Source organism: Rhododendron vialii, chromosome 9a, assembly GCF_030253575.1.
Source record: "Rhododendron vialii isolate Sample 1 chromosome 9a, ASM3025357v1".
NCBI lineage: Eukaryota > Viridiplantae > Streptophyta > Magnoliopsida > Ericales > Ericaceae > Rhododendron > Rhododendron vialii.
In genome coordinates this window covers 34,318,213-34,328,267 of record NC_080565.1, presented here as the reverse complement: position 1 = coordinate 34,328,267, position 10,055 = coordinate 34,318,213, and positions in this window count along the sequence as shown.

Sequence of the window (10,055 nt, the reverse complement as noted above, 5' to 3'; positions counted from 1 at the left end):
TTGTTTTTTCTCCAATATTTGAGCATCGAATCCCTTTTGATGACTTCAATGCTTTTGCCAACAAGAGTGAATAATTCCCATGTCGCTTGTTTGATCCGGAGATATAATGTTGTTGCATGGCTCCAAAAACACTTGTGTTTGTTGTCACCATTTAGACGGGATTATATACTTACTCCGGTAAGACCTTGGTTCTGTTGTCGTAACGGAACATGAAATCGACATGGGCAGGGACGGAGTTAGAATTTTATCTTAGCAGTGGTGAAATATATACTAAAAAATAAAAAGATGCATTGCAATATGTGTTCTAACACTTTTTTTATGAACGAATCAATTATTTTCTTGACCATGATTACCTACCACATCAATTTACACAAATCAATAAAACTGCTTTTTTTTTTTTTTTTTCATATAGTGCAAATACCATTTATTGCTCAATACAAACTCAATAAGGAATTCAAAACATTCAATAATTACTCTAACTTTAATTGAATATTGAAAAATTGAAGAATACTAACCTTTTTCCTAATGGAGTTTAAGAAATCCACACAAAACACGCAACGATAAATGATTTTTTAATTTTTCAAAATTTTACTACTGAATAGTGTCGGCATCGGAAATCTGGAAGTCCACTAAACGAAAAATCTACTACTGCTGAGTCGTGCACAATGCCAACTATTTTGGTTAACTTGCTTAATTTTTTAGGTTAAGTTATTTTATGATAAATTATTTTAGGTTAAAGTGGAGTTTTTTTATTAATTAGACCTCATCATTTATATTATTTTACTTTGGCCCATTGAATTTAGTTTTGGAATACTATTTTGGGTCTCCTTTCTTGAAAAAAAAAATTGAGAATTTATGACTAGTATATAACACAAAATAAGAGGAAAAAAAATCTACTGGTGGCGAGTCTATATAAATTGGAGATAATTTTTTTTTCTTTACATATAATAATTGCATTTTCTAAAATTCTTGTCATGGTGGCCGCCCCTACTAGACCTTCTGGTTCCATCCTTGGTCACATGTATACGATCTCTAATTTTGGCCTTTACGTTACAAACAAAGGCTTAGGGTTGTTTTTCATAGCTCTCAATTTTCTGCAAGATCGAATCATAACAACAAGGTTTTCGTTTGAAAATGTTATTCTCACATATCGGTTACTCATTTGACATCGAAAAAAAAATCGGTAATTATGATTCAATTCTTGTGTCATCTTCCGTGTGCATTCAAGATCGAATCATGCATGCATCTTGAACCTTCATTGTCGTATCCGACTTTTTGAATTTCTAATTTTGACCGATGCGACGTAAGAACTATCGCGCAAAAATAAGGAATCAATTAAAGATCGGAGAGTGATTTTCGCATTTTGGGAGTGCGGTTAACAATTCAAAGGGTGCGAAATCAACTCCTATATGAACTTGATTTTCGCACTCTCAAAAAAAAGTGCGAAACAATTTGGGGAGTGCGAAAATCACTTCTCTTAAAAGATTTCGTAAAAAAAAAAAGTGTGTATTCCAAACCGTTGATTGATTCAATTGCATTTGATAAGGCATATACATGATACGGCTAAGATAACAGCAACTTCGTTCAATATAACTATGATTATGATTAGACATCAATACGTGGCAGTAATCATGATTAGATGACAGTATTAGTGGCAGATCCTCTAATTGATTGATTAACTGCATTAATCTCGATTTGATAAATGATTGAACAAATCTAGTCAATGAAGATTCAAATACTTGTAGACTTTATTTGTTTTTTATGGATTATTCAGGGAGCGTTTCCGCTAAACTTAAAATAAAATCAAGTTGTCCACTAAGCTACGTATATAACTAAAAGATGAAATAAGAGAAATGGAAATTAAATGAGAGGCGAAAGGCAGAAAGGGTATGAAAAAAAGTTTTAGTGTAGAAGAAATTACTTCACTTTTGACAATAAGTTATAGATGAAAAAGATAGCGAAAACGGAGCTTTATTTGCATAGAGTTGCGTCGATTTGTTGGCAATTGTTTGGATGAACAATTGTATTGGAAGACTCCCTTCAAGAGCATGTTGAAGCGCTTGTTTATGAGACAAGCCGGTCGCAAGTGAGTTTAATTCAATCGAGTCAAACACGAGCCTGTTTCGAGTAGTTAAATATGTTATCATCCTAAGCTGAACGAGACAGATAGTAGCTTATTCGAGCTAATTTGAAAAATTAACAAGCTTTGAAACTGTGAATATTTAGCATGATTGGTGGTGTGGGGATAAACCCCCTGGCTATTTCCCATCCAGCAGCCCAGTGGAAACGTTGATTGTGAATGGGAGATGGGTCCTTGATGATATAGATCAGTTTGTAGACAACACCACTCTTGATTAGATTAATGCTATCACCTTGCCCACCTTCGCACAAAGTGTTTATTTTGGAAGGTCAATGAACTTCATTGATGGTAATTAAGAAATGTACAATGTGTTAATCGCTGTTACAATCAACAAGGAAATAGCGGATTTGAAGGGTTGGAAATGGTTTTGGAAACTTAAATCTCTGGCGAAATTTACAACTTTTATCTGGCTCGCCCTTCATGACAAACTTCCAACCAATCAACTCCATGCCAGAAGAGGTACTATTGCAACTTCGGATTTATGTCCAAAATGTAATAACTTTCTTGAAAACGTTAAGCATTTGTTTAGGGGATGTGACAAAGCTAAGGAGCTTTGGAATAGCATTCCCTATGGCCACGGCAAATTTTGATTGGATTTCCCCAAACCTTAATAGTAACATGGAGATTGGATGCTGGTTTGAGGCAAACGGAAAAGGAGGATTTGGAGGCGTATTCCGAGACCAAAATGGAGATTGGATTCTCGGTTTTTTTGGCAAACTCTTATGCATCTCAAGCTTGGAAGCTGAGATATAGGGAATTTACGAAGGATTGTCTATCCTCTTGGAGAAAAAGATATCGAACGTGCAGATTGAATCAGACTCTCTCATAGCAGTGAATTTGATAAATGAAGGCAACCCAACAAATCATCCTCAAAGTGTTACCATAAACGAAGCCCATTATCTCATGCGCCGCACTAGAACAATGCTCGGCCATATCTCATTATCTCATTATCAGGGATCAATAGCCTAAATCTTAGGCAAGTGTTAGATTAGTTTCTCTCTTTTCTGTTTGGGACTGTAATGAAATTAACCAAGTGCGCACTTGCGATGCGGTTCTGATCTCCTTCGTAGTTGTTTAATGAATTTCCGATTAACAAAATACAAAAATAAGCGATCTTCAACAAATTTTTTTAACGAGTAAACACGAGCACGTACTATGGTAACTTTGATTCCTTTATCGGTCTAATATATGTAAAGAACTCGGGGTGAGAGTATCTCGTACTAACATACACTCTCCTGGCCCCTCCTAAATCCTACCCCAGATAGTACCAATTTAGTCGTTAGATTTTCCTTTTAGCATTGAACCGAACTACTACAATACAAGAGAAACCAGCTAGCAAAGAGAAACCAGCTAGCAGCCATCATGCTAGTTACTCTCTCTCTCTCTCTCTCTCTCTCTCTCTCTCTCTCTCTCTCTCTCTCAATAATATGGGGATAGGAGGGTTGAGGTTTGCATTTAGCACATGCATTTCAAGGTAGGTAGGTTTTTATTTATTTTTATTCGAGAGGGAGCTAGGCCATGTATAGGGCATGCCCCTTTATGTGGTGAACATATACCAAAATAATAAGATATGGATACCTAATATGAATGAAAACAAAAACGCCCTAAATTAATCTAGGTTTTCGACGTAAGCATGAAAAATAATTAATGTTTTTAGGTAGTAAATAATACAGAGAGTCTTTGGATAAAAACAAGGGGTATTGATCTCTCGGTTCTAAAATATTACTGATTCACGGCCATCTTTGAAATAAGAAAGTTGTCAATAATTCGTCGAATGGAGGGGCAATGGTCGTGATAGCCAAAATTCACGATACCCAAAATTATTTTTGGACAAAAACTACTATGGTGCAAATTATGATAGAACGTCAATGTGATTATGGATCTTCATGATTCTTATGTCATAACAAACTAGAACAAAACAAATTCTTGATGAATTATGCAACTCTCTGAATTACTCTGTCAAGTTAAGTAGTAGAATCTTAATATCTCCATCCCCCTTTGTTATGGCAATTACGTATAAATTTTATGCTTAACCTACGAAAAAATAAATCTTGTATGGTAATAATCTTTCTAAATAAGTATTTCTTGATGAAATCCTTAAATGAATCCAAAGATTTGAATGCATGAGATCACTATAGAGATTACTTTCGCTCAAGATTACGAGCATTCAAATGTAATCTCACTACTCTAAAAACCTTCCCCAATATACTCTGACTTCGATAATGGGTGAATAAAATTGTTGTCGCCTGGGATTTAAGTGTTTACTTCATTCCAAGATCTCATGTTCGATTTTTCTTGCTAACTATTGGAGCCATCTAATCCACGAGTAAGTGTGTGAAACGGATGTAGGAATTAATCTGAGGTGTTTGCAAACTGACCTGGCACACCCTACATTACTAATAATTAATAAATAAAAAATAAAAATTTTTGAACTGAACAAAATTGTTTTCGTTCAAAAATCACATTTAGTGGTGGGGCTTACGCCACAAGAAAAGAGGTGCCTTGTGTCTTGAGTCCTACATGTAATCAAATATTTCTTTCAATCACGTAAATATCGAAAATGCTACTGGTACGACAAATTGTACAGGTAACGCATACACCGCACTTTTGGGCTCAACTCGGGTCAAAAAAAAAATTAATCGGAGCCGTTCATTTTGTTCAAAATATTTTGTTTAAGGTTCCAGTAAAAAAATCAACTCTATCCGATATCGTTAAGGGCGTTTACGAAATGTCCGTATTCGCTAGCCTAAATTTTGGAGCAAAATTGGACATTTTGTAAACGCTCTTCCTGACATTAGATGGAGCTAAGTTTTCATGGGAACGCTAAACAAAATATTTTGAACACAATGAACGGCTCCGATTATCTTTTTGAATCCGAGACGAGTCCAAAAGCGCGCTATCTGTATGGCAAATGCTGTACCAGTTGCAGTTCTCCTTTAAATATCTTTTGCAAGGGAGTTGGGCTCCATGGCCTGGTCATGGCCAACAACCTAGTACCATTTCCATCAATCCATGTGTCTGCACAATCAACCACTCTTTTTTTCCTCTTGTCTTTATCAAGATTCAGGTGCTTTAACTTTCTTTTGAGTTTTTCACATAGGTTATGGTGCTTTACATGCACTTATACATAGGGTGGTTAATTAGAAGACAAACAAGCATTGAGAATCTTTAATGGAAGCTGGTAATCTTACTTAAGATTCTGACAAAACTCAGATAGGGTTAAAAAAAGAAAAGAAAAGAAATTAAAGAAGAAGATATGTATATATAGTTAATAAAGTAGAAAGATGAGCAACTAACAAATATGCCTTCAATCACTTCCCCCTTTTGTTTTCTTCTCTTTCTTCAATTGGTTTGCGGCTTAGCGCCACTAACAAGCGAAAAATAGTGAGATGGGTCATCAAAACAGAGATACCTATTGGCGGATTCTCAATGATTACTTCACGTGATCGCGTCGATTCTCTGTCTGTTGTTGCCTTATCTAGCGGCGATTATTCGTTATCTTGTCTGCCGCAACCTGAATAAATGCTAATGGCTGGTTTGACAGTCGTTTACCATCTGTCGAGATGGGGCCAAAGCAGGCATTAGGTACGATTCCAACCTAATCCCTGAGAATATTGAGTTAATTAAGCATCCTAGTTAAGTATATCCTAAGAACGCTTTACTAGGGTTAATTAAGATTAAAGCGTACCATTAGTTTTCGATAATGAGAAACTAACACCAAATTCGATATCCCAATGTTTGTGGGCTTGTGTTGGAAGCAGGGGCTGTTTAACATTAATTATTGCACTTATCCTGTACTTTTATTCTTGTCATTTGTAAACCAAAATGGATTGGGGAATCATAATTTACTAATGGTATTTCTTCTACCCTGGCTCGTTAGAGAGAGAGAGAGAGAGAGAGAGAGAGAGAGAGAGAGAGAGAGAGAGAGAGAGAGAGAGAGAGAGAGAGATGGGCCTGTGGGCTGGAGATATGGGTTTAGGTCCAAAGTCTATGTTGCAGATCAATTCCAACCCAAGCCCAATTTTAGAGTTTTCATTTGTGGACCCATGTAGGCTTCAAATCGGATTGCTAGAGATAGACATCAGACTTGAAGTGGGCCGGAATTTTCGCCCAAAGGAAAGCCTAAATTGGTCAAAGAGCCCAACGAGTCCTCCATTGGCCCAATGGTCCAAATTGTAAGCTAACGGCAAGAAGACTGAGGCCAATATAAACCCAGCCCAAAATCCGGCCACAACAAATTATTTACTTCCTCTGTTTGGATTTTAATAGTCTCTTTTTGGAGTTCGTGGAATTTTTTAATTAATTATATTTTGTAATTTATAATCTTTTATGTGATTCTGAAAACATTGTCTTATAGAACTAATTGAGATCTATCAAATAAGATCCATATTAGATATAAAATTCATTACCAATTGTGGGCACGCGCCCCAGAAAATCCTCGATTTTGGTTTTAAGGTCGGGTGCGGCCCTCTTTGGAAAAGCGCAGCGAAACGCTTCGATTCAGAGTCGCCACTCGGGTTTTGCGGTATACACCCAAGGAACCGAACTTGAAACGTTTTGCCACGTTGTTTGATTTTGAAAAGGCATAGACTGGTTCGTCGTCACCTTCGATATCTGAGGTTAGGTAGCCAGGTTACGAGAGGGGAAGGGTTTTATGGCACCCCTCTCGCCCAATCCGGAGATCGGTCTCTACTCGGGCATTTTATAAAACGTTTGCATTTTTCTCTCATTAATCATTTTTTTAGCCAATTAGGGCGGGGGAGCAGTTTAAAGGGGATTTAAAACTGTAACAAGTTGTGGTTTATGTGATAAAATGCTTATGGATGATGATTTGCTTTTCGATGATGAACATAGATTGAGAACAAGCACTGAGAGCAGCTTGAACAAGTTGGAGTACGCTGCACTGAAGGGACGAGAGCAGACCCCGCGCCAGCAGGCACTGGCCGAGCCACTGCATGCTGATACGACCTGCGCACGCCACCACGAAACTGGCGTACTCCACTTGTCTGGCCTCACAGTCTTTGTTTGCAACCCTCTGGGCTTTGGAGAGGGACCGGCACACACCCAGGACAAACCACGCAATTTAGTAGAGTAGAATATATACAGTTACAGACAGATAAGATGGCTTCCAGCCACGAAAGATAACAGAATACCCCAAAAACAGTGTGGGGACATAAAAGAGGCCAAGACTAAGCTATAATGCAAGAGCCAGCCACTGGATCTTGGCATAACTGCCGTACGCCGGTTAGATATGACCGTACGCCAGTTATCCTTCTTACCCAGTGCTTGGGTTTACATCATCTGGATTCTGGAACATGACCAGAGAGATCTCATAAGCCTTCCAAAGCAGGTAAAAGCAAATATTGAACACTACATCTAAACAGTTCTAGGATACAGAAAGTTATACAATTGGTTATTAGCATGCTAAGGTGATGACAGAAATGTAAATAAGTAAAAATGGACGATCGATGATCCCCACGCCAGTAGTGCACATACTACCATGATCGGCGTACGGCATCACTGTACTAGCGTGCGCCATGTTTCATCTCACACGGTTGTTATATTTTACCAGTTTAAGGCCAGGACTAGTATTGACTACTAGTCTGGACCTTACTGGTTCTCCTCAGTAGTCGAAAACAGAAAAAACCACAAAGGTGGTATACCTTTGGTTGGGATGGACGGATGACTTGAGCTTTAGTTTGGGGAGGTAGAGATTGGATGATGACAATATGGGGGGTACATCAGTGGAGTATGTGACTGGAGAAACTCCTTTCTTTCCTCTTTCAATGGAGGAGAAGAGAGAGAAAGGGAAGAAAAGAAAAGGCTTTTTCTTTTTAATGTGGTTAACCCCTTGCAAATGAATGCAAGGGGGTATTTATAGAGGAGAGAGAGACTGAGAAAGGGCCTTAACCAGTTGGGTTAGGGCTGGTTTGGTTAAGGGAAGAGCCTCCATGCATTAAATGCATGAGACTTGGCTTGATGGAAGGTGTAGGAGAGAGGGGGAACGTTTTTGCCGAGTGTAATCATCAGGGGGACTGTAGCCCACGTCAGGGTGGCACAAAAGTCTCGTCCATGTGGCTTAATAAAGTTGATTTGACTAGGTTTGACTGGCGTGCGCCATGTTTAGACCTGCGTGCGCCAGTAATAACTGAGTCAACGGTCGATGACCGACACGTGGCAGTTAACTGGCGTACGTCAGCACAGTACTGGCATAAGCCAGTTTGGGTTTTGCTGGGGCCGTTTGGTTCTGGCTTGAAGGGTTCGGAATGGGTTTGAATGAGGTTCAGAACGCTCCAAGCTTAAAACACACCATCGTTCTCAGACTGTTCTGGATCATAATCATCATTGGAGAAATAAAAGACCGTAAAATAGCGTTGTCTGGATGATCCAGAATGGGATGTCTACACCAATTTAAATATATAACTCATTTTTTTATCCGATTAGAATATAACGAGAGCCTATTAAATCCGAACGGAGGGGGTACTTTTTTTTAACACGGAAGGATAAGAGAGTAAATCCACTTACCACCTCCATTAGATAATTGCTGACTAGGGAGACGTACGAGGACCCTCTTAAACACACATACATACACACACTTAATGTTGCGGTCGGCAACCCGGTTGAGTCACAGGTGTTGGTTCAGTGTGAAAACTCAGACTTAATTGGGCAATGCCCCACTTTGAAGTCCCAAGATGTTTTATTGGAACTAAACATACTCCTAATACTATCCACACAAGGTGAAACCTATGATTTGGTCCTGACGTAGGTGCGATGGGTCCTCTAAAGATATTATAGTCGTGTAATTGAACAGTACTCTCTCTCGGAGATGATGGGATGTCATACCGACACTTCAATTTTGTTCATGAAAAAAAAAAAAACTCGGCTGAGTCAGTGACCCATCAATTTATCACGATATACATGTCGTCGTGGAATCACAAACAGTTCACGTATTTCTTGAATTTAGGAAGACGAACCAAACGAGTCCTTAATTCCAGTGGTCTCACTTATTGTTTAAGCTAAATTCATCACCATTATCATTTGCTAGGTGATTTTAACCCTCCATTTTTTAATAATCACCCTTCAAAATTTGTCTTTGAAATTTGAAAATTGTGCTATGTGTATCTTGAACACTAAACGGCAAACGATGGAGTGTTATCAAAATTTGAAGTGCCAAAATAATTGCACTAATTTTCAAGGGTTCTTTCATTATGAGAAAATAGTGAATTTTTGGATACAAGTCAGCTCTGACTTTTTTATGACTTAAAGCAAAAATTAAAAATGAAGTCATTTTATTGAATTATTATAAGGGGTAAAAAAGTAGATAGAACAAGCCTCTGAAATTCAAAAAATTTTGAACGCCTAAGACGGCTATAACACAAGCTTTGACTCAATCCTGACTCAGGGTCGATTTGGAGCATCCGTCGATGGGGAAAGTTCTTTCGATATCCGTGGTTAAAGAAAAAGGATCAAATCCTCAAGGTGTGTGTCAATGAGATTCGTCCTCTCGTTTTTGGATCCAGCCACGTGCAGTGGCAATAGCAATTCTATTGACATCTGGAGAAGGGTGATAAATAGGCTCCTAAACAAGCCAGACAGGTAATTGATTAAGCTTTGTTTGATAAGTTAACTAGCTTCAAAAATATTTTCGAGTTAAATTTATTTAAGATGGATTTTGTTAATGTATGTCGTAGGAACATATGATAATACTCATTTCATGATACTCCACCAACTATCCCCTGGAGTACTGTGTATAGGAACTCACGAAGGTAATAAATAGGGTACGCAACATTCACTGGCTGAAAAAACTTGTTTATGGTTATGGTGAGACAGAATTACTTACCATTTTCATTTTTACTTTTCCTCCTTACTATCTTTTCAACTCTTTTTACTCCCTCCGTCCCAATTTGTTAGTTTA